We start from the raw sequence: 23,807 nt of genomic DNA on the forward strand, positions 1-23,807 counted from the left end.
GAGGACTCCCTACGGGAGTTTCTTTTGCTCTAGTTTCTGCCTTCTTGCATTTATCCCCAGCCCCTTTGCTCACACAGCCTCTAGAAACTGTAATCCTAAACTGGCCTTTTACAGAGGTGGAAGGAACCACAGTTTCTTGCTGATCCTGACACCGGGCTTGGGAACATGAGTGCCTAGAAATGCATGTGTTCACCTAACCCCTGTTTCTGAGGATCAGTGGACAGCAGCCCGGTGCAGTGAGCAGCCACCTACCCACAGGGTCTATGACAAAAGTGACCCCATCCAGGAACCTTCTCTGTGATCAGAACAGCCGGCCATCTTCCCAACAACAGTGGCAGCCTCTTGCCACTTGATGCCCAACTCATTGTCTCTAAGTCTCAATTTCCCCCAATAGACTGGAGGGCACCGTGGTTCTGACTTTTAAAATATGGAGCAAATAATGACAAGAATGGACAGAAAATAGCTGGCTGGTGTTTTGTGACTTCCTTTAGTCTTTTTTCCCCTCCCTTGCCCTTTCTCTCCACTCTTCCCTCCTCTCTGTCTTCCCCCACCCACATCCCCTGCTGGGCCTTCTGAAGGGCAGGGAATGCTCAGAATCTAGGGCCTCACAGGCTGGGCAGGTACTCCATACCTCAGATACATACTCGGCACAATTTTGTGTTGTTGTTGCTATTTTTGCTTTCTTTCAGTATCAATTTACTTCCTTTTTTTTTCTTAAAAAATACACTTTTTTTTTTAGGGAGATGTACTTGAGCTCAGAATTCTGACCTACTTTCTCCCATAAAGGCAGTATTTTCCAGAATACAGAAAGGAATCTACCAGACAGTGAGCATTCTCCTTCGAGACTTCGCACTCAGGGAAGAGCTGAGGACAGCTTCACTCAGTTTTGTCCTTTTCTCCCTGAGTGCCACAGTGACCTGGATAAGCAGGTGAGGAGCTGTTAGGTGACAGGGGACAGACCAGCTCATTCCACCTGTCTCAGTTCTCACCAGCCAAACCAACAGCCTTTCTTGGCCTCTACTGGGTTAGAGTTCATTTTCCAGGAAGAGCAGGGTGCAATTGACTTCATTGGAGATAAAGGAAATTATTGTAACCCAGGCCTTGAGCTGCAGTGGTCTAATCTGATTTAGATAAAAGGAGAGGGAGGGTCACCCTCATACCTGCAATGACGGAAGTACAAAGGAGGACCTCCTGTGTTGTACTCTTAAAGATGGGGACATGCTTTAGGGGGAAATAAGCTAGGCATGGTCCCTCTATCCATTTTTAAATATTCTAAGAACAGAATATTTTGATTGTATAAAACTTTTATCTACAGTACCCATGATCCAAATGACACCTTATCTATACCCAAATATGGGTAAGATGAAGACAGCATGCACAACTAGGATCTGCCAATTAATAATTGGATATTAAAATTCTTTAAAGATGTTTATAACTTACATATTACAAAAACACTACTGAAGAACACATTTCCCGAAGGTAAAATAAGGCTCTGGGGAAATAAAAGCGTGTGAATGCAAAGGAAGAGGCAAGACCATAAAAAGCAGATTCTATTGGGGTTTGTTTTTCCTCTTCCTGTTAACAACTATACATAAGTTAATATACTTACTGGGCGCCATGTTTCTGTGTCATCCCTGTGGGTATGTCCTTAGTAAACACTCTACACAGAAGGGTTTTTGAAGTGGATTAGTCAGCCAGACTGAAGGTGACACAGAGAAGAGCTTTAAATACATCACCCTTGGGGAGCATTTACATTTTTTAATGGACTTGTTTATTTTATTTTGATGTACATGAGTGTTTTTCCTGCATGTGTGTATGTGTACCACATGACTGACTGGTGCCTGTGGGCGTCAGAAGAAGGTGTTACAGATGGTTGGGAACCTCTGTGTGTGCTAGGAACCAAAGCTAGGTCCTCTGCAAGAGCAGCAGATGTCCTTAAGTACCGAGTTAACACATTAATTAATGATGGTAATGACAATGATGACAATGATGACGACAATAAGTTTGTACTACTTACTTCTCATGGAAACACTTCTGACATAGATTCCTTCTTCCTTGGTGTAATACACAAACACCTGCCACTAGAGATACTTCCTTCTTTCCGACTTGACTCCTTTAGCCTGTCACGGATTTAAAAGACCTTCTGTTGGGAGGTGGTGGTGGCAGTACTTGGAAGGCTGAGGCAGATGGATCTCTGTGAGTTTGAGGCTAACCTGGTCTACACAGTGAGTCCCAGAACAGCCAGATTTCAGTTACACAGAGAAACCCTATCTTGGAAAAAACTCCACAAAACACACACACACACAAAAACCCAATTTCTCACTGAAAGCATTAACATCCTTTCTTTTAACCTGTTTCTTAGTACTGAAATCTCTGTAAAACATACCCTGAGTATAGATTTGTAGCAAGCATTTACCTATGAATGAACTACAAGTTGACTCCTTTGAATGTACACCTATGAATTCCAATCTTCTTATTCAAAGTGTGCTATATTCTTTCTTTCTCTCTATTGCACTGGTTCTTAACCTTCCTGATGCTGTGACCTTTTAACACAGTTCATCATGTTATGATGACCCAACCATAAAATTATTTTGTTGCTACTTCATAACTGTAATTTTGCTGCTGTTAAGAATTGTAATGCAATATCTGATATTCAACTCCTATGACAGGGTCTACTCACAGGTTGAGAACTGTTTCTCTGTTGTCTTCTATGTAAGAGCCAGTGGAGTTCTAAGCTGAGTAGGCATTAATAAAGTGCTACCTGTCTCCTTTAACATAACAAACAAGAACAAGACAGCCACCATGATGGTAATAGGTACTGCTAATATAGACCTTCCTGTGGTGATATATTATTTATGATTTAATAAAGCCACTGGAGATCAAAATGCAAAGCTAGCCACAGCCATAGTGCTGATATATACCCTTAATTCCAGCAGCCATGCTAGCTAGTCATAGAGGTCAGGCAGTGGTGGTACATACCTTTAATCCCAGAGACAGGCAGACTAATCTCTGCTAGTTCAAGGCCATACTGAGCTACACAAATTTGATCCAGTCTAAAAGAGAAACAGCTCACACCAGGGTGATCTTGGCATTTGGGATCACCCACCTTTAATCCTAGCACTAGGGAGGTGGAGACAGGAGTGATATGGTTGGGGGGAGAGAGGAATATAACTCAGGAAGAGACGGGAACTCAAAGGATTGCAGTCTGAGGCTTGATGGAGAGTAGTGCAGTCTGCATTGCACTCTGAGGATCCGTGGAAACAGAATCACCCATTTTAGTCTGAGGTAGACGTAAGAGCTAATTGCTGGCTGCTTTGCTTCACTGATCTTCAGCTTGAACCCCAATATCAATCTCTGGGTTTTTATTATTCGTGTTACACCTTCCTTCCATAATGCAATCAAGCAACAAGCACATGATCTCAGACTGCCGTGAAGAGAGCCTGCTCAGAACTTAACAGACACTCGAGCTTACACATAAGACCTATAACCCACAGTCAGAACACCTGAGTTCAAATTCTGAGTCTTCTTAGAGTAAGGTAATGTTTGACAAACATACAGCACAATACTCACTACCATTCCTTCTCCATTTTATGCTTGAGAAAACAGAAACTTCTAGAAGAGGCAATAAAATTAAGCAATGATAGAGGAAGGAAGTAAAACAAGGAGAGTCCTGTTGTTGTCCCGCAGTGATAACAGTAATCCATTAGCCTTTGAAAGTTAACAGTGAGACCCTGGGGAGGGTCAAATCCATGGGTCTCAGACAAAAATGACAGAATTGACTGTAGAAAAGGGACTTCCATCTCGCATCACAAACATAACTCTTAATCTCCTTGCCCAAGACACAGGATGGACACTCATTCCCACTTTTTTCTTAGGCAGAATGATTCAGTGTCTGTGCCTAGCCACCTGGTACATGCAAATAAAGAAATCTAAATGCACAATTCTTCTACCAGGTCATGGTTCAATTCAAAGTATTCACTAGCCTTGAAGACAAATCCTAAATTTTGTGGTATTCAAAAGACATTTCATAAACTTATGAACAGATTTACTAGCAGGAAAGCAACATTGTCATCTTGAACATATGGTGATTCTAAGCTTTTTAAATATGATAATTAACATGTAATATAAAATGTTTGGTAAATAAATTTAAGGTGTCAGGAAGATACTTAGAGTTAAACACATTTTTCTAATCATAAATTCAAAACGATAATTTTGCTTTCCTGTTGTTAAGTCCAAAAAAATCTGAAAGTATTCATTTCAAAGAAGCCACTAACTTGTGCTATTATTGTTGTATATTTCCCTTTATTCCAGTTTGCTTTTTTAAATTTATTTATTTATTTATTTATGGTTTTTTTCAAGACAGGGTTTCTCTGTATTGTTTTGGAGGATGTCCTGGAACTCGCTTGGTAGACCAGGCTGGCCTCGAACTCACAGAGATCCACCTGCCTCTGCCTCCCGAGTGCTGGGATTAAAGGCATGCGCCACCAACGCCCAGCCAATTTGCTTTTTAAAAAATACTATTCAAAGATTTAGTTCAGTGAACCCATTTTTGGGGGGGGGCTTGGCAAGATGACTGAGGCTCTGATAGGACTATTTATAAATTTCCTAAGGAGAATTTTCCAACAAATGATGTTGTCTGATATTACTATTCAAAAGCAGATAAAAAAAACCAAAAGCTAGATATCCTGAAGCATTGGTCACTACTTCTCCAAATTTCTGCAGACACAGGACTCTTGCACTGTTCAGTGTGCTCCTATGAGTGATCACATTTGTTTGGTTTTGATGAGCTCTTCAATGCAGTAGACAAAAGTCGCAGAAGGCTGTCGAATGAATGTGGCTATAGGGTGAGAATGAACACAGGGTTACCTACACGCCCTTTCTTGGCACTCTCTAATAATACACCAAACACTCTTCAAGAAGCCCTTATGTCAATGGAGTGGTTACAATGTGACCACCTCCTACTGCTGGTATTATCTCTCCCTCCCTGCCTTCCTCCCCAGTAGGTGACATCTCTCTCATGCTAATGTAATGTTCATTCTGACTGTAGTTCCTGGACCACAGTAACATGGTTGGTGAGGGAGATGCTGGCAACAATAGGTAATTATGATCTAAATGAATCAGAATTTCTGGGAAAAGTGGCCCTGACATCTCTCTCTCTCTCTCTCTCTCTCTCTCTCTCTCTCTCTCCTCTCTCTCTCTCTCTCTCTCTCTCTCTCTCTCTCTCTCTCTCTCTCTCTCTCTCTCTCTCTCTCTCTCTCTCTCTCTCTCTCTCTCTCTCTCTCTCTCTCTCTCTCTCTCTCTCTCTCTCTCTCTCTCTCTCTCTCTCTCTCTCTCTCTCTCTCTCTCTCTCTCTCTCTCTCTCTCTCTCTCTCTCTCTCTCTCTCTCTCTCTCTCTCTCTCTCTCTCTCTCTCTCTCTCTCTCTCTCTCTCTCTCTCTCTCTCTCTCTCTCTCTCTCTCTCTCTCTCTCCTCTCTCTCCTCTCTCTCCTCTGTCTCTCTCTCTCTCCTCTCCCCTCTCTCTCTCTTTCCTCTCTGTCTCCTCTCTCTCTCTCTCCTCTCTCTTTTAATTCAATAGCTGAGGATATGTTTATTCACATTAAAACTTTAGACACTTCATCAAGTAAGATTCCTCTAAGACAGTAACCAGATAACTCTCTAAAACTACCTACCATTCACTCATCTGATATTCTTTTAGGACATACTCATGGTTTCCATGATTGAGAGGCATCGTTCCTCTTCTTCACCCTTCAATCTACATCCCAAATACTGATTTTTTTCCATCTTTGCAGTTGACATATCTTTATCCTATGGAATACAGTGTTTTTTCCTGACTACTATCTAATTTGAGATGCAACTGTATTCCTTCATTTCCACAAGGGCAGCTAACTCTGATTTCTCACTCAATAGTATCCAAGGATAAATATATCTTTCCTACAAATACTGCCTATTTCAAATACATCTATTTCTCTTTTCATTTACCCATCATTACTTCTTAAGCTCTGACCATGAACTAGAAGAAACAATGGAGAACAAAAACACAGACTTGTGAGAGCTTTCTGGACTTATGGTATACTAGTGGCAAGGGCTGTGGCCGAAAGGTATGGATGTGAGGGTGATCTGGCTGCGACATCTGTCACCCCATTGATCGCCACGTCAGGGTTGATCTGGCTGTCTAGGCGGGTGTCCCCTTCCTCTGTCACTGCTGCATGTGTGTCCCTCCCGAAGCTGCGCGCTTGGTCGAAGAGGACGACCTTCCTGAATAGAGGAGGACCGGTCTTTGGTCAAGGGTATGTGAGTAGCCGTGTTTCCCTGCTAAAACCTCCAAACAAGCTCTCAAGGTCCAGAAAGGTATAAGTATTAAAAAATTGGCTAATAAAAGGTTATGGCACCTACTACAAGGTCAGCATAAAGAATCAATTAGAGGTTAGTGTTTTCTTTTTAAGCAAAAATATTGCAGAAGTGATGGTATATTCCTGGTGCATTGCATCAGGAAACATAGCATCAGTTTCTCTGATGATTGGAGAAGTGAACTTTGATGACTTAAACTATGTCAGTTTTTCCTCTATAAAGAGACCATTTTTTGCAATGCAATTAAAAATTATTTTTAAGCAGTTATTTTAACACTATATTCTGTTACCAACTTTAGCAACTAAAGATGGTTTTTGTCTGAAACAATCATTGCAATGCTTTAAAAGGGTGACTTTCTGTTAACATCATTCCTTATTAGGTTAACAGGATTTCTTGGACGTAGGCTGTTTCATTTCTAGATAAAGTTTTAAAAAGTTAAACTGCCTAATGAATTTACCCCTGATGAGAGAAATAATGAGGAAGAACACAGCACCTCTCAAAGGCCAAGCACTCTACCACCAAGTCTTTGCCTCAGGCACCATCTATTGTTTCAATAGTAGCTAGACTCTCACTTCTTAAGGCTTACTTCACAGAAGACAGCATCACTGAGTTTGTGGAATCTTTATGAAGCGCAGCCTGGAGACAAGAAATGAGGTGTGTAGGTAGAACTCTCCCTTGATGGCAATATTGGATGTTCAGACATGAGTCGCTATCTGTCAGTCTGTCTCTATTCTCTTTCACACCTTCCTCCCCTTCTCCCACCCCCTTTCTTTTCCTGGTCTCTGAGAACTGAGCAGCTATTCTCCACCATTTGTTTCCTGTCTTAAGGCTGTGTCTTGTTGTAGAGTCCAGGTTAATAGAGCCTGCTGATCGTGGACGGAAACAACCTCTGGAACCACGAGTCAATATAAATCTTTCCTCTTGTCTGTCTCAGGTATTTCACCAGGAAAGAAAGCTGACTATGATAGAACTTCAAACTCACTGGTCATAAGATACTTAAAAATGTGTCTACCTAATTTTTTCATTCTGACACCTTTATGCTTTATGGTTAGACATGTTTGCATAAATAGCTCTTCGTCATGTCTAATTTATTGTAACATATGGAATAAAATGAGGATTATATTTTTTCCTAAGAAAAACATCCTTTTCTTTGTCTTAAATGATAACTTGGGGAAATGACCCATGAGTCTTCAGAGATATGTTTTGCTTCTTGTTTAATTCTCAGTTTGGGCTAACAGAGGGGTCTGTCCAAATCAGACATTTGGTTTGGTTCATATTTACAAATTTGAAATTATCAGGCTATGATGGACAGAGTCGTAGAGAACACAAGATGTGGTGGTCCAGACAGGGAGCAACTATATCATTGTGGAAGGAAGTATCCCAGGTCTGAACTAGAGACAATAAATGGAATAGGAAACATGGCTATTGGGGAACATTCTGAAGAATACTCATGGAAGTTGGAATCAACCCAGATATAGTGGTATGCAGAAACACCAATAAAGGTGCTGAAAGTGCCAGCAGAGGCAGGGATTGAAAATGTGCTCCTTACCCATGTCTGACCATTCACATAGTACAAAGCAAACCATAGAAATAGATACCCTGCATTTGTTCCTCCCTCAACTCCAGACCCCAGCTACCAACCACACCTGCAGATCTGATTTGCTTCCAGAATGTCTCTCAAGACTGGATCTTCTATCTTATCAGGAGGCTCCTTAATATCTGCCACTTTCACTGTCCACATGGCTAGAAGTGCTATCATACTATGTTTATCTGACACTACCTTGTTTCTCTTCAATTGTCTCTACATGTGACATCTGCCTCTTTAATATCGTGGACATTGTCATTTCCACTGTTAATATCATAGGACAGTCTCTTCTTACATTTAAGTACATGTTTTAAGACCCCTCGACAGATGTCTGAAATTACAAATAGCACCAAATTTGTCATATATGCTCTTGTTTGTCTTTAGCATATGTACCTAAGACAGCTTAACTTATAATTTAGACATATAAAAGAGTTATAGCAAGTAATGACAAAAAGACTAATTATAACAATATATAAAAGATTTAATGAGGAAACAAAGTTGCTTGGGTAGGGAAAGGAGAGTACACCTGGGAGGAGTTGGAGGAAGATTGGAAATGACCAAAATACATTGTATGATATTCTCAAAGATCTAATAACAAAATTAAAGGGTGATTCAACTACCTGTGACCAAGAAGGTAAAAAAGTGAAACCAAAGAACTTAAGGAGATGAATAAAAAGGGACAACTGAATACCTACAGTAATACGACAAAGGTCATTCTGACCCCGTAACCTCTTCACTAGCTGTCATTCACACCCTTATTACACGTGGCATTGTCTTCAGTTACTGAGATGCATCATGCAAAGTCAATGCAATATCCCCCACCAGCAGTCTACACTTCTCCTTGATACTCATCCTCTCAGTGATGCCTTAAACATCTCTTCTTTGAGCATTTGAAAGAAAATGGTCACAAATTGCACTAATGGGAGGTGTGGCCTTGTTGAAGTAGGTGTGGTCTTGTTGGAGGAAGTGTGTCACTTTGGAGGTGGGTTTTGAGGTCTCACATACTCTCAAGCCATGGATCAGCCTACTTTCTGCTCTCTTCTGATCAAGATGTAGCCAGCAACACCTCTGCCTGCATTCCACCATGAGGATAATGGACCAAATCTCTGAAACTGTAATCTGTCACCTCCATTAAATGTTTTCCTTTATGAGTTGCTGTGGTCATGGTGTCTCTTCACGGCAATAGAAACACTAAGACATCAGCGACTAATTTATACTCTTGATTATATAGATCTGAATAAGCATCAAATAGGCCAGAATCAAGGGATTTTCTACAAACACAACAAACAAACAACAACAACAACAGCAACAAAAGTGCTCTTAAAAGGCATAAATATCATGAAAGCCGGAAAGACTGAGGAAAGATTCAAGATTAAAGACACTGAGTCAATAAGACAACTAAGTGTAGTGTATGATCTTGGACTGGCTTCTCCATTAGCCTTAGGACTTTGGTAAAATCTGAAGTACAGCAGTAGTCTCACTTCTGTGAATGTTGATATTTATAGAATCAGGGTAAGCAACATAAAGAAATGTTGGATACTACTTCCACAGTCATTTGGACACCTGCAATTATTTTCGGGTTAAATATCTTAAATATTTGTACGAAGGCTGAAGATTTCACATGATGTTCATATTCAGCCCTCAAAGTCCTCCCAGAGCCGCCACCCCCACTCTCACTACCCAGCCACCTACTTACATCACAAACACACCTTTTACTGAGTCCAGTTAGTGTGGCTTTCTTACCACTCCTGGGGATGGGGCCTGCCCTGGAGTAGGGGCCTGCCCTGGAGTATGGCTGACCTACTAGGGGTCACATCATCAAAGACAGCTGACTCTTTCTCTCCCAGCAGTTGTCACACGCCAATAGCTGTTTGGTTAGTGCTGAGACACCATGCCCACCAGTGCCCCTCCGTGCTGGAACTTTCGTCTGGCTTCACATTGTGCTGAAACGAGGTATTTTTAAAGTGTTTAAATAGTGTCCAAATGATTGTGGAAATACTATTTGCATAACCTGCAGCCCCTATAATATCCACTATCACTACATCAGATGAAAATGTGAAGATCAATAGTAAAGACATTTTAATAAAAATGACCAAATGACATGAGCAAGTTTGTAGGCAAACAGAAACAGCTACCTATGAGGTGAAAAAAAAAGTGTTTAAGCTCACAAGTAATTTTTTAAAAATACTGGTTTTCAGCAGAGGGCTAGAGGTCAGTAGTTCAGTGTTTATCCAGAATGCTACAGGTACAGATGTTATGTCATTGGCATCACAAAAACAAACCAAAACAAAACCTTGAATTTAAACTAGGTCACTGCATTTACTGGACTGATAAAATTCACATAAGGGATCAGACCCAATAGTGATGATTGTAGAGAACATATGTTCCTGTGGACCAAGAAAGCCTAATTTGAAATTTTTTCTTTAGATTTCTTGACTAAACACACACACACACACACACACACACACACACACACAAACCCTGCAACATGCTATGAAAGTATTAAAATCTTGAAATAAAAAGATATTCACTAATCCCACATCTGACAGAGGGCTGATCTCCAAAATTTACAAAGAACTCAAGAAGCAAGTCTCCAAAACACCAAAAGATCCAATTAAAAAGTGGGCTACAGATCTACATAGAGAATTCTCAATAGAGGAGTCTAAAATAGCTGAGAGGCTCTTGAGAATGTGCTCCCTAGCCATCAGGGAAATGCAAATCAAAACAACTCTGAGATACTGTCTTACTCCTGTCAGAATGGCTAAAATAAAAAACACCAATGACAGTTTATGCTGGAGAGGTTGTGGAGAAAGGGGAACACTCCTCCACTGCTGGTGGGAGTGCCAACTCGTACAGCCACTTTGGAAATCAGTATGGAGATTCCTCAGAAAAATGGGAATTAGCCTACCACAAGACCCAGCAATTCCACTCTTAGGCATATTTCCAAAAGATGCACATTCATACAACAAAGGCATCTTTTCCACTATCTTCATAGCAGCATTATTTGTAATAGCCAGAACTTGGAAGCAATCTAGATGCCCCTCAACTGAAGAGTGGATAGAGAAACTATGGTGTATTTACACAATGAAGTACTATTAAGCAGAAAAAAAAACAGTGGGACATGAAATTTGCAGGCAAATAGATGGCATTAGAAGAAACCATCCTGAGTGAGCTAACCCAGTAACAAAAAGACAAACATGGTATGTACTCTCTCATATTGGATTTTAGACGTAGATCTGGGGAGTGCCAGCCTACAATCCTACAGCCAGAGAGTCTGGGAAACAGAACCTTCATCCAATGACTGATGGAAGCAGAGACAGACTCCCACAGCTAAACACTAAGCTGAAGTAACAGAATCCATTGACAGAGATGGAGGACTGATGAGCAAAGGGGTTAAGACTGAGCTGGTTTAACCCCCAGAAACAGCTGACCTGACAAGAGGTAGCTCTAGACTGATGGCTGGGAATCCAGCATGGGACTGATCAAGACTCCCTGAATGTGGGTGTCAGTGAGGAGGCCTAGGGAATCTATGGGGCCTTGGGCAGTAGATCAGTATTTATCCTGGGTATACAAATGGACTTTGGGCACCCATCCAACAATGTGAGATGCACTGTCACCCTGGACTCTTGCAGAGGGTCTAGGCCCTGCCCTGGATGAAATGACAGACTATGGACACCCCTATGGAGGGCCTCACCCTCCCTGGGAAAAGGAGAGGGTATTGGGTGTGTGGTTGGTAGGAGGGTGTGGGAGGAGGGGAGGGAAAGTCAAAGGGACCTGTGATTGACATGTGAAGCAACCTTGTTTCTTTTTTTTGCAACCTTGTTTCTAATTTAAATTTAAAAATAAAAATTCAAAAAGGAAAAAAATTGAAATAAATATAGCCATCAAATGGGAATAATTTAAAAGAATATGACAGATGAAGCTGTTAAAGAAGATTTAAATGCTTGCACACTGGACCATGAGACTGTTCAAGTTAGAGTATCAGGGAAAATAGCAAGGGTTGAAAAGCACTCAAGGTAAGACATCATACTTGGAATGTGGATGCATAAGTATTTAACTTGTATGGACATTGTAAATTAAAACATCTGGTACACAGCTGAATTTTCCTTAAATGTTCACAGGAGACTTTCAATTTACTTACTGTGTCATTTGCTACATGTGTACAACACTTTATAACTGACAAATCACATCTTTCCTAAGCCTGTAAGCTTTGAGTGCTTGAGACTTGACTTGGCGGGTCAGTTTCTCTGTGTCAGAACAGATGATTAAGTAGGATGATGCCACTGTTACACATCATGACATCCAATTGCCAGAAAAAGAAACTTTCTGGCTGTAGACCATTTTGGAGCACAGAGATGGAGAACCTTACTGCAAAATCTTCCGAGACGACCCTAGCAAATTCAGAGCCCCAAGTCCTTATGCATGTTCCCATCTGCCTTTATGGTGACAAACTTGTATTTTGATCAACTGATTCCTGTTTCTAGGTGGTATACTACGTGGCTCAAGCTGAGGGATATATTTATTTGTATTACTTTTAGTCCATCCAGCATTCCAAATTGTACAGTTGTGTGTACCAGAAAAGGTTTAAGCACCTTGGCTAGCTCTCGAAGGCCTTCTTGTTCTGGACCCCTCCTCTCCAATGCATTATTAGACTATTTTGCACTGCTTACCATTTCTTCCGTAGCCTTCCTTTGATTGAATCTATCTCCAAACACCGGTCACTCGGAAGGACGTTCGACAGTATCTCTACAAAAGCTTGCTAACGCTGAGGGCTTCTAGACACAACATAGGGGCATGATAGGTACCATCCCATTCCATTCTAAGAATTCCAAGGCAACCCTGAGGGCTGTATTTTGGTGTGTGATTATGCGCAAATGTATATTTAAGGCAGATGGAATACATGCTCAAAAATAGAAACAGAACTAAGCATCTGAATATGAAATTAGACTTCACTGTAATGTTTCTCTAAATATGTCTTACTAACCACTTGCATCCACATTTCTTTCAAAGACTTTTAAACAGAGGCTACCAGACTCAACCCCAACCTCTGGAAGAGAAACTATATAGGTAGGATGGAAGACAGTTTTTGAACTAACTCGAGGATTACTTTTATAAGTCATTTCATAATTGGCAATACCATCCTCAATGAAAGAAAATTCACTATGTATGTCCTTAGAACATGACAGTTCTATTTCTCTCAACATTTTGGTATTTTACTAATTAGTAAATCCATCTGATTCCAAGTTAATTTTAATTTTATTTAGGTACTTGAGTTTTGCATCGATTCAGTGAGCAGTTTCCCTGTACCATAGAAACACTCACACATGCAGGTCCCTTTCCAGGCCTTTCCAATCCCATTCCGTCTCCTGGCTCCACTCTTACTGTTACAGAAAAAATGTGGGACAGTTTAGAAACAAACCTTTTGAGGACAAAACAGATAGAGTCATTCCATCATTAGACCGAAGCATGGACCCATTGTCATGGAAGAGTCTTTTAGGTTTCATTTTAGCCACAGAAATACACAGCATCGATGTTAAGGGATACAGCTTTAGAAGTAAGACACAAAAAGTATCTTGTTGAGAAAAAATGAAATCATGGGGTCATTAGATAAGAGCAATTCAACCATAATCCCGTTACTAAATGTGGTTTTCCTTTTAATTTTAATTAGAGGTGCATGGATGATTACTGTTCAGCTATTTGAGCTTGAAAAAGTGTTCTAAAAGGGACCTGAACCAGGGCTTCTTTTTGAGGATAAGCAAATGCAGAGCAAGAAGTCAGCACACAGGGAGCCAGAAAGAGTTAAAATGAGTCATCCTGACCTCCTGTTTCCAAATTAACTCAATGAATCACCAAGTCAACTCACCAGTTGATGACCTGTGATGGTTCACTTAAAGTTACCTCTCATAGGAACCTTTGCCAAATCTCCGGATAAACTGAGATGTCATTAAAGCATTAATTAAGGCAAGTGTTTATAAACCCAAACTCCAAGTTCACCAAATCTCAAATCCTGTCATCTGTAGTCAAGCTAAAACTCAAGAAATTGAAGAGTTCCTTTAGGAAGAGATGAAACTTTGGTTAAATAAAGAAATATCAAAATAAAATGATGTACGTGTTATTTAAAATACCTTCAAGAATATAATTCATGGTTTACAGAAAAGCTTTATCCAAGACCAGGAAAAACTCTCACATGCTGAGTGAGATACAACATTGGGACTGGAAGTGTATAGCTCAGTGGTCAAGTCTGCTTAATATGTGTGTCTGTGAGTTAAATGCCAGCACTAAAACAAACAAACAAACAAACAAACAAACCCTGAAAATTAGGTCATAATTATAGCCTTCTCAAAGTTACTTACAAGAAAAATCTCAGAAGGCTTTAATGTTGTGAACATCCATAAATCAGTGATGTCAGACTAGATTCACCTAGAAAAAACCTGAAAGAACTGACTATTTCTACTCTTCACCATTACCTACACCAGTGATTAAAATCTGGTCTCCAAGAACTGGATGCAGTTAGTTAAGTAAGTCAAAGAACAGCTACAATTTACTCTCCTGAGCCCTCTGCACAAGCTAAATAAAAAACAGAAATACAATCATTACTGCATCTTGCTTGGAGATTGGAAGCTATATGAGATTCTGGATCATGGGGAAAGATTGATGGCACAGAGATCCTCAGAATACTGACAGCCAATACTGGATTCAGAACCTGTTACACTTTTTAAGAAGGTGAATCCTCCCTATCAGATACAGTCACTGAGTATAAAGGTAGATGTATGTGCTGTGTATGTCAGCTACATTGGCAGAAAAGTAAAAAAGAACTCACTTTCTGGCAAATGTAAAAACACAAATTAGAACCAGTCAGAGGGCTCATTTGGTAAAAGTACTTGCCATTGCATCTACCGACTTGATTTTGATTCCCAAGACCTGCAAGGGGAGAACCAACTCCTGAAAGCTATTTTCTAATCTCCACATATGGATCCCAAGTCAGCATGTGTACAAACATGCATAAAACAACATAAATGTATATATGTATGTATATATATATATACATACATGTAAATTAGTATATTTCTTAATGAGCTTACCTAAAAACATTTAGAAAATACTAAAACATCAAGGAAAATTAGTCCTTTAAAAGGTACAATAACCTGGGTGCCAATTCTAAGTTGTGAATGATGAATATGTGTTTGATTTGGGAGCTGTGGAGCTTCATGAGGACAAAATCATACATATCATATGTGTCAGTATCTCTAGCAGGCAACATGAAGCATAGGAAACAGGGAAATACAGCAGAAAATATGGTTTTGACTCCCAGCTATATCACCTACTTATGACTTAATATACACAGCCTCTTTGAACTTCAATTTTTAAATATGCAAAGAAGTGTGTACTACAAATAGGAGTTTGGATGAATATGAAAAATATCAAAAGCACACATAGCTCTTCATTTGTATCTGACCCTATTTATTTACACACTTACTAATTCATATCTTCCAATTCAACTGTTATAACATAGAAAGATGAGGAAACAAAACCTCAAAGAGGTAAGCAACTTGCCCAATGACACGGCTAGAAAGTTGTTGCAGGATATTTGTTTACACTATGTGAAGGTGTGTCATTGTGGTTGGTTTAATAAAAGGCTGAATGACCAATAGCTAAGCAGGAGAGAATAGATGGGACTTCTTGGAGGAGAGAGGAATTCTGGGAAGAAGAACAGCAGAAAGATGGCAGTGAGACAGACACAGAACAAGTTGAATGTACAGAATGGGAGAGGTAAAAGTCACATGGCAGAACATTGATTAACACAAACAGGTTAGTTTGAGTTAAAAGAGCTAGATGGGAACAAGCCTAAGCTAAAGGCCAAAAACTTTCATAATTAATAATAAGCCTCATTATTTAGGAGCTGGCAGCAAGGGAGACCAGCTACAATAGGTAGCAAAATAACTATCCCATAACTTAGTATTTCTCAAGTTTTCTGCTCCTAGAACTCTGTAGAAAAGAATGCTGGGATCAACTGGTTGTGTCTGAACGAGATCGTAACATGCTGGTGATTATTTTTATACCTCTTTTCATAGAAGGTATCCTGATATCTGAAGTTGCCTTTCTTTCTTTTCTTCAAGACAGGGTTTCTCTGTGTAGCCCTGTAGGTTTTAGAGCTTGCTTTGTAGATTAGAATGGCCTTGTACTCACAGAGATCTGTCTGCCTCTGCCTCGGTAATGCTGGGATTAAAGGTGTGTGCCACCATGCCTGGACACTGAGACAGTCTTTATCTTGGTGTTCCAAGTGTAGGGCACATGAGCCAGTGAAAGATGGCATGGAGGGGAAGTCAGATGGGCGAGTGCTGAGTTGTTTACAAAAAAAGATGATTGGTTGCCTAGATCGAATCAGATGAGGTCTTACATTCACTAGGCAAAATGTAAGGCGCCTAGGCTCATGATAGGCTGACCTTTAAAGCCACTGGCTGGCTGTTTCCCTGCCCTGGGTTTTTTTTTTTCCTTTAAAAGATGCTTGCTGTGTGGTAATAAATGAGTTCTTGCTTGACTTGACTCCCTGCTACGTCTGACTGTCTGCAGGATACAGGGAGGCTGGGAAAATGGGCAAGCGGCCCCACTTACTCTTCCTCGAACCCAGGGCAACCTTCCGTGGTTAGGCTAAGACTCTGCACCAAGAATCTTTGGTCTGGACCCCATTTCCTCTTCTTACTTTTTCTAACCCACTCCTATTCAGTTGCCAGAATGTTCTTATGAAAATATGACTTCCCAAGCATGGTGGCACATGCCTTTTATCTCAGCATTCAGGAGGCAGAGGCGGGAAGATCTGCCAGTGTGATCTACAGAGTGAGCTCCAGGACAGTCAGCGCTACACAGAGAAGCCCTGTTCTCCCACCAAAAAAAGAAGAGAAAAAGAAAGGTTGCATTATTTTTAAATGGCATAATATTAATATCTAGGTCAATTCTGGTAGCTTTTTAAGTTTCATCCCGGAATTAGATCCTGAATGGCATGAAGAATTGCTAATGACTGGAGATGGAAAGTCAGAACTCCAAGAAGAAGAAGATAAGCTTCTACCATTCCTAACAAGTTCCTCAGAAAAATCAGAGACCTTGCAGGTGTTTGAAGACACTGGTTTCATAAATAAGGGTTACAGAGGAACCATCCATATGACTTAATGTCTCTATGCCAAGTGCTTCAATAGACAAAAATAACATGAACTTAATTTAAAATTTAGAAAGGGAATCAAACAGTCTGTGGTTTTGAAGACTAAGCAGCTTGCCAAATGTTAAACTGGCCTCTCTACTTGACTAAAGAGGTAGATGTTCCAAGATTATTCCTGCCAGCCTGGTCCCAGAGCTGCATCAACCCCAAATAACAGAGACTCTATTTGTTACAATGCTCTTGGCCAATGTCTAGGGCTTCTCATTGACTAGTTCTGTCTTAAGTATTACCTATGACTAGTAACTATATATGTTTCTATAATGACTTATCTTTCCAAGGACGCCATCCTGATACATCCTCTCTTCCCAGGATCACATGGCGACTCTCTACTCTTGACTACATTTCCCAGGATACTCCTCACTCTTAGTCCCACCTATCTTTCTTTCCTGTTGGCTAACAGTGCTCTATTTATCAACCAATAGGACAAACATATATACACAGAAGGAATTCCCCCATCAGTTGGAGGACTGCTCAAGCCATCCAGTGGATTTGCTTAGAAATGCAAGCAATTTCTGACAAAAGCCACATCCAGATGTAGTTCCATCCAGATTATTCCTAAATGGAACTCTGTGGTTGTCACATCAGGATTTCTGAATATGCCCTCAGCACAGTCTAGTGGATAGTATACACATTTGGGCAACTGGAAGAAACAGGTCAACAGGTACCAATATGATGTTTTAGAACAATGATTCTCAACCTGTGGGTCATGACCCTTTCAGGGTCAAGGACATTTTCACAGGAGTCACATATCAGATATCTTTCATGTCAGTTACATTATGATTCATAACAATAGCAAAATTGCAATTTTGAAGTAGCAATGAAATCATTTTATGGTTGGGGGTCACCATATCATGAGGAACTGTATTAAAAGGTTGCAGTATTAGGAAGGTTGAGAACCATTGTTTTAGAACAGTGGTTATTGGCCCTTCCACTGATAAAGTTGATCTTCTTCATTGAATATATTGTCTATGCTTTGATTTGATAGTGTTTGGTGATTCATATAAAGTTACTGTGATGATATTTTGTTTATGATCTAGTAAAGCTTGCCTGAAAATCTGAGTGCAGATCTAAGCCACTAGTTAGCCACATACCTAGTTAAGACCTAAGCCACTAGTTAGACACACACACACATACACATACACACTAAGCTACTAGTTAGCCACACACCTAAGCCACTACTTAGCCATAAAGGACAGGCAGTGATGGCACACACCTTTAATCCCAGGACTCAGGAGACAGAGGTAGATGGATCTCTGTGAGTTCAAGGCCACCCTGGGCTACATGAGAGTGAATCAGTCTAAAAGAGAAACAGAGCTCACGCCATTGATACCAGCACTTGGGATGACATGCCTTTAACTTAAGGGAGTTGGAGGTTTGGTGGAGACAGGTTGCACTCTGAGGATTTGTGAGACAGAAGCTCCCAGTTTGGTCTGAGGTAGAGGTAAGAGCTAGTGGCTGGCCGCTTAGCTTCTCTGAACTTCAGCTTTAACCCTGTTAAATCTGTCCCTGTTTTTTTTTTTTATTCATGCTACAAGTTATGTTAAAAAAGAAAACCAAAATCAGAATAGTAGGTTAGGTTGGGAAGACAAAGACTTCTAGAACCTGATGCTCATTTGACAACATTTATTGAACAGCTGAAACTCATCAGCCCTAAGGGATGGAAAAACCAACTTTGGTATTTTCAGCAGTGACCATGAGTCATTTCTCATAGTTTCCTTGGAAATAATTTATAAATCCTTAAGGAGGTCAAGAAAAAATTTACTGGATTAAACAGAAACACACACAGTCGCCCAGTGGGTTGATTAAAATGTTAATTGGCATGGCCTGAAAGATGGCTCAGTGTGTAAAACTGCTTGCACCAAGCCTGAATTGGATCCCCAGGATGGTGGAAGAGAACCAGCTCCTCAAAATTGTCCTCTGACTGCCACATAAGTAATATGCATGTGCACATACACTAAATAAATAAGTGAAAAAATGTCTCTAACTTGAAAACATAATGGCCAAGAGAGCACTTGGTATGTACTCAGGGACATCTGTATTACTTATTCTTATAATTTTGACTAAAAAGTATCAGCCTAGATGTCCATCAATGCATAATGGATGAAAAAGATTTAGTGAACCTATAGTGTTATTTTTATTCGTTTGTAAAGAAACATGAAATTATGATATTTAAAAAAATGGGTCACTAAGTTAAGTGAAATGAGCCAGCCAGACTCAGGAAAAAAATGCACATTTTCTCTTGTGTGCAGAGTCTTTATTTCCATTGACACACACACACACAAACACACACACACACACACACATACACACACACGCGCGTGCGCGCAGAGGGGGGCAGAGGGAGGGAGAGCGAGAGAGACAGACAGAGAGAGAGACAGAGAGAGAGAGGAGAGGATATGAAAGTAGAAAGGGGATCTAAGAGGGAGGCGTCTATATAAAGGGAAGGAGGAGGAAGGAACAAGAGAAGGTAATATATATAGCATGAAGTAGAAAGGGAACTATCTGGAGGATGGAGGGATAACAGGAGTGAGGGGAAGGGCAGTGTAAGGAGTTAGTAAGAGCAGTATAATGGCATACATATGTTAATTACACCTATTTCTTTGCATATTAAACAATTTGAGAATGAGCAGGCCTTTTGTTGTTTTGGTTTTCTGTTGTTTGTTTGTTTTAGACAAAGTTTCCCTATGTAGCCGTGGCTGTCCTGAAACTCATTTTTGTAGACCAGGCTGGCCTCAAACTTACGGAGATCCTCCTGTCTCTCCCTACTGAGTGCTGGAATTAAAGGCGTGCACCACCAAGTTAAAAGTAGGCCTGAGAAGAAACCTTAAAGGAAGGGTCTCAACCACCTGAAACTAAAAAATGTTGACTATTACCAGCAGTTCTTTAACTTTTTATCAACTGTTTCAGGGACCAACCCCAGAGACACCTAATTCAAAAAGAGTGCATTCTGCTGTTGAGCAGACCCACAGAACATGGGGCGTGCCCATCACTGTTCCCTCCAAGTCACTACCCCTTGCAAATGGGTAAAGGACAGAATCTGCCCATAGGTTAAAGGATGCATATTTTACTCAAAGAAACAAGGAAATTAAATGCATACATGCATGCCAGTTGAGGCGTACTCTACAGTGGATTTCCATGAACTAGACACTTTGCTATGAGCAGACTGAACAGATGGCTTACGTCCAGTTAATTTTCCTAGTTGATCCCAATAACAGTCCCTGCCTTTGATTAAAGAGGCTCGGTTCTCAACCTGAGGGTTGCTACCCTTTGGGGGATTGGACCAACCGTATCACAGGGGTCGCCTAAGACCATCTTGAAAACACAGATATTTGCATTACCATTCATAGCAGTAGCAAAATCACAGTTATAAAGTAGCACAAAAATAACTTTATGTTTGGGGATCACCACAACATGAGGAGCTGTATTAAAGGGTCCCAGCATTAGGAAGGTTGAGAACCACAGCTCTATCGGGATCACCCGACTGCTCAGACATTACCAGGTTTAAAATGAACACAGATATTAACAGTCGATCTAAAACACGCCCTGCAGAATCTGCTGACAGAGTACATTTGTCAAGTTGCATTTAGCATCCACCAGGAACACAAAACCTTGCCCATTTAAACCGGTATGGAAATAACTACTCTTTAAAAATTGAAACCGGCAGAGGCAGGTGGATCTCTGTGAGTTCGAGGCCTGTCTGGTCTACAAGAGCTAGTTCCAGGACAGTCCCTAAAGCCACAGAAAACCCCTGTCTCGAAACCCCCTCCCAAAAAAATTGAAACCGGAAGTCAAACATACAAGTGTTAATTTGTCTGCTCCCACAGTCGGGGTTGACTTTGAGGGAAACTCAAATTAACCTGCTTTCTGGAAACACTTTTAAAACTCCAGACTTCGTTGAATTCTCAGTGGCTAGCTGGCTGTCTGGAAAGCGGTGTGCTCACTGGGGCTTACAGGGGACCACTCTTTTGGCGAAGGCAGACCAGACCCTTCCCCTCACACTAACCTAGATTTTTTTTCAGTCCTCTAAATCAGATTCTTAAATTGCTGCTTCATTATGAAATTTTCCTTTAAACTTCAATTAATCACAGCACTTCGGGCTCTAGACTCTCAGTAGGTTGGGTTGTTTCGGGGAGTTCTGGAAAATTATGTTTTCATGGCATTGCACTCTTTTGTGCATTTCCCTTGGGGCTTTAAGCGAAACACTCAAGTTATTCCGATAAGAGAGTATGTCTCGAGAGGCTAAATGGCATCAATGCAACATCTAAAAAGCCCTCCTCCCGCACCCTCCAGTTTGAAGGCGGTTTACCAGTTCTCGCCCCTCCCTCCTGCGCAGCCAACGTGAAGCCCCAAGCAAAACCAGTGAGGTGGGCTCTCAGAATTCTGACGTCATCAGCAAGGATGCATCCCAAGTCTGAACGAGAAAAGCACGCGCATCCGGGTCCAGGTCACCGCCTGGACGGCTCAGAGGCCGGCAACCACCGTGCCCGATTTCCCCAACAATTAGAAACTAACCCTAAAGCAGAAGGACGCATGGGGGCAGGGACCGCAGGGCGACAGGAAACCAGCAGTCATCTCCACGCACCTGCGGGCCAACGGGCGCACGTGCGCGGCCACTCACCAGCAATCGGGCGTGTCGGGAGCTCGCGTGGAACGGGGACTGCGGCGGCTGCCCCCACGCGGGCCGCGTGGCTCGGGCATCCGCGTGGCCGCTGCAGCCCGGGCGGCGGTGGCTGCTCAGCAAGGCACAGGCTCTTGGTGACGGTGGCACCAGGCTGGGAGGCGCCCGCGGGCTGGTCCGGGCCGCGCCGCCTCTGGCTTCTCTCTGCTCCTGATCGGACGAGCTCCGTTGCCTTCGTAGCTTGGGGTCGCTCTTGCAGGCGGAAAAGCCCCAGCCCCCTTGAAAACCCACGCACCGGTCGGTGACCTTCGAATCTGTGGCGGCTCCCTCTGCGGCAGCAACGCAGGGAAAGAAATTGTCACTGCAATGGTCCGGGCCTCCCCTGCTCTGGCCCCTGGGTACCGCCTCCGCCTCTGCCTCCGCCCCCTCCTCCGTAGCCACAGCCTCCCATGTGCTGCAGAAAAACCTCCGGGGTCGCTGGCCCCGGCTGGTGGCGTGAGACCAGAGTGAACCGGTTGCCCGTGGTTTACCCCCCAGGCAACCTGAACGCTCGCTGCCCAAGATTGGGCCACCTGACCCGACCAGTGAATCATAGAAAGCAGGGGAATGGCTGGGCGACTCCTGCAGCTGGGTTTGCCTGTGGAATGGCTCCGGATATAGGGTTACAGTTTATGTAGGAATTCCATTTTGAGATTTGTCTGTCTGTGACTAAGCACTCCCGCCAGGAAACAGTCTCTCTTCCCCCACCTTCTTGAGATAGGGAAGTACAAACGGACAGCTCCTCATTAATACTGTAGTTATTATATGCAGTGTCTTTAATATGGCCCTTCACCTGTGCCAGACACACGTCACACGCAATCTGACATATTTGCTACAGTCCCATGTATACTCCTTCCATGAATAAGACATAGCAAGTAAATTATTTATGATGTTTTTAAAACTCAGCAGCAACGTAGTAGAAGACACACTTTAAATCTGAAGAGTGTGGGAGGAAATGAAGGAGTGGGGAAAAGCCACTGTGATTTAGCATCTGTGCTGGCTGAATTTATGGCAATTTGACACAAGCTAGAGCCGTCTTAGAAGAGAGAACCTGAATTGAGAGAGTAGCCCCGTAAGATAGGACTACCCAGTCCGTTGTGAGTAGTGCCACCCCTCGGCAAATGGTCTCGGGCGGGCTCTATAAGAAATCCCGCTGAGCAAGCCATGGGAAGCAATCCAGTAAGCAACATTTGTCCACTGCCTGCATCAGCTCCTGTCTCCGGTTTCCTGTGCTGTTTGAGTTCCTGCTCTGACTTCCTTGGAGAACGGACTGTGCTGTTGCAGTGAAATAAATCCTTTGATTTTGGTCATGGTGCATTATCGCAGAGATAGAAACCCTAAGACTACATCAAAAGTGGCTTCTTTGAGGGAGTGAATCCACCAAGTAGTCACGGTTTTAGGAACATTGCTGCTGCTGCTGAGGCTGGGGTCTTTTCTCCAACTGAGGTGGGAACCCAGCTCCAAGTGGCATAGGTGAGGTAAGGCATGGTGGCTATCTTGGTTGGCTTTTCCTTTGGAAACTAAACTTGCAACCCTGACTCTGACAAGACATCTCCTGCGCCGTTTGGCCCACCCTTCTCCGCTTCCAAGGGGACACCACCCTACGGTGGAGGAAAATAAGCTTCATCTGTCAGGGGCAGTCTGCATCCCTGGTTTTCAAGAGGCAACAATGTTGGCTTCTGTTGGACTTTTGTTGTTTTGTTCTAAATATCAAAACCAGAAAACTTTCCAGATGTTTACACTTTTAAATTCTATGTTTTTATTTTCTATGAGGGGGATCAAGCCCAGAGCTTCAAGAGTGCCAAGGATGAGTTCTGGCCTTGAACAACATCTCTAGAACCCCCAAATTTAGATTTATAGTGCTTCTCAAAAACAGTTTCAAGATGGTCCACCTGCTATAGCTGAGTAGCAGGTGATTCTTTAGATTCTTCAGTTTTCCACAGTGCCATGGCTCAGATACACTCACTTCAATGACATCTGAAGATGTCATAGGCATTTGAGTCCGAT

The 23,807-nt window shown here is 41.9% G+C and overlaps 1 protein-coding gene across 6 annotated transcripts in view; it reads right to left on the reverse strand.

Moving 5' to 3' along the window:
- The window catches only part of Stambpl1 (STAM binding protein like 1), a 48,094-nt gene extending 26,220 nt beyond the window's left edge, over positions 1–21,874 (reverse strand). For 2 of the 6 annotated variants that reach the window (XM_021225028.2, XM_005063680.4), the window contains exon 1: positions 21,762–21,874. The gene's annotated coding sequence lies outside the window, so the exon portion shown is untranslated. Of the gene's footprint in view, positions 1–2,017; positions 2,121–9,641; positions 9,876–12,602; positions 14,457–21,725 lie in introns of those variants that run through there. The other 4 variants (XM_013116159.3, XM_021225020.2, XM_040745296.1 and 1 more) reach the window with 4 other exon arrangements.
- Between the last annotated feature and the right edge of the window lie 1,933 nt (positions 21,875–23,807).

The sequence above is a fragment of the Mesocricetus auratus genome, unplaced genomic scaffold (genome assembly GCF_017639785.1).
Source record: "Mesocricetus auratus isolate SY011 unplaced genomic scaffold, BCM_Maur_2.0 Super-Scaffold_4256, whole genome shotgun sequence".
Taxonomy (NCBI): Eukaryota; Metazoa; Chordata; class Mammalia; order Rodentia; family Cricetidae; genus Mesocricetus; species Mesocricetus auratus.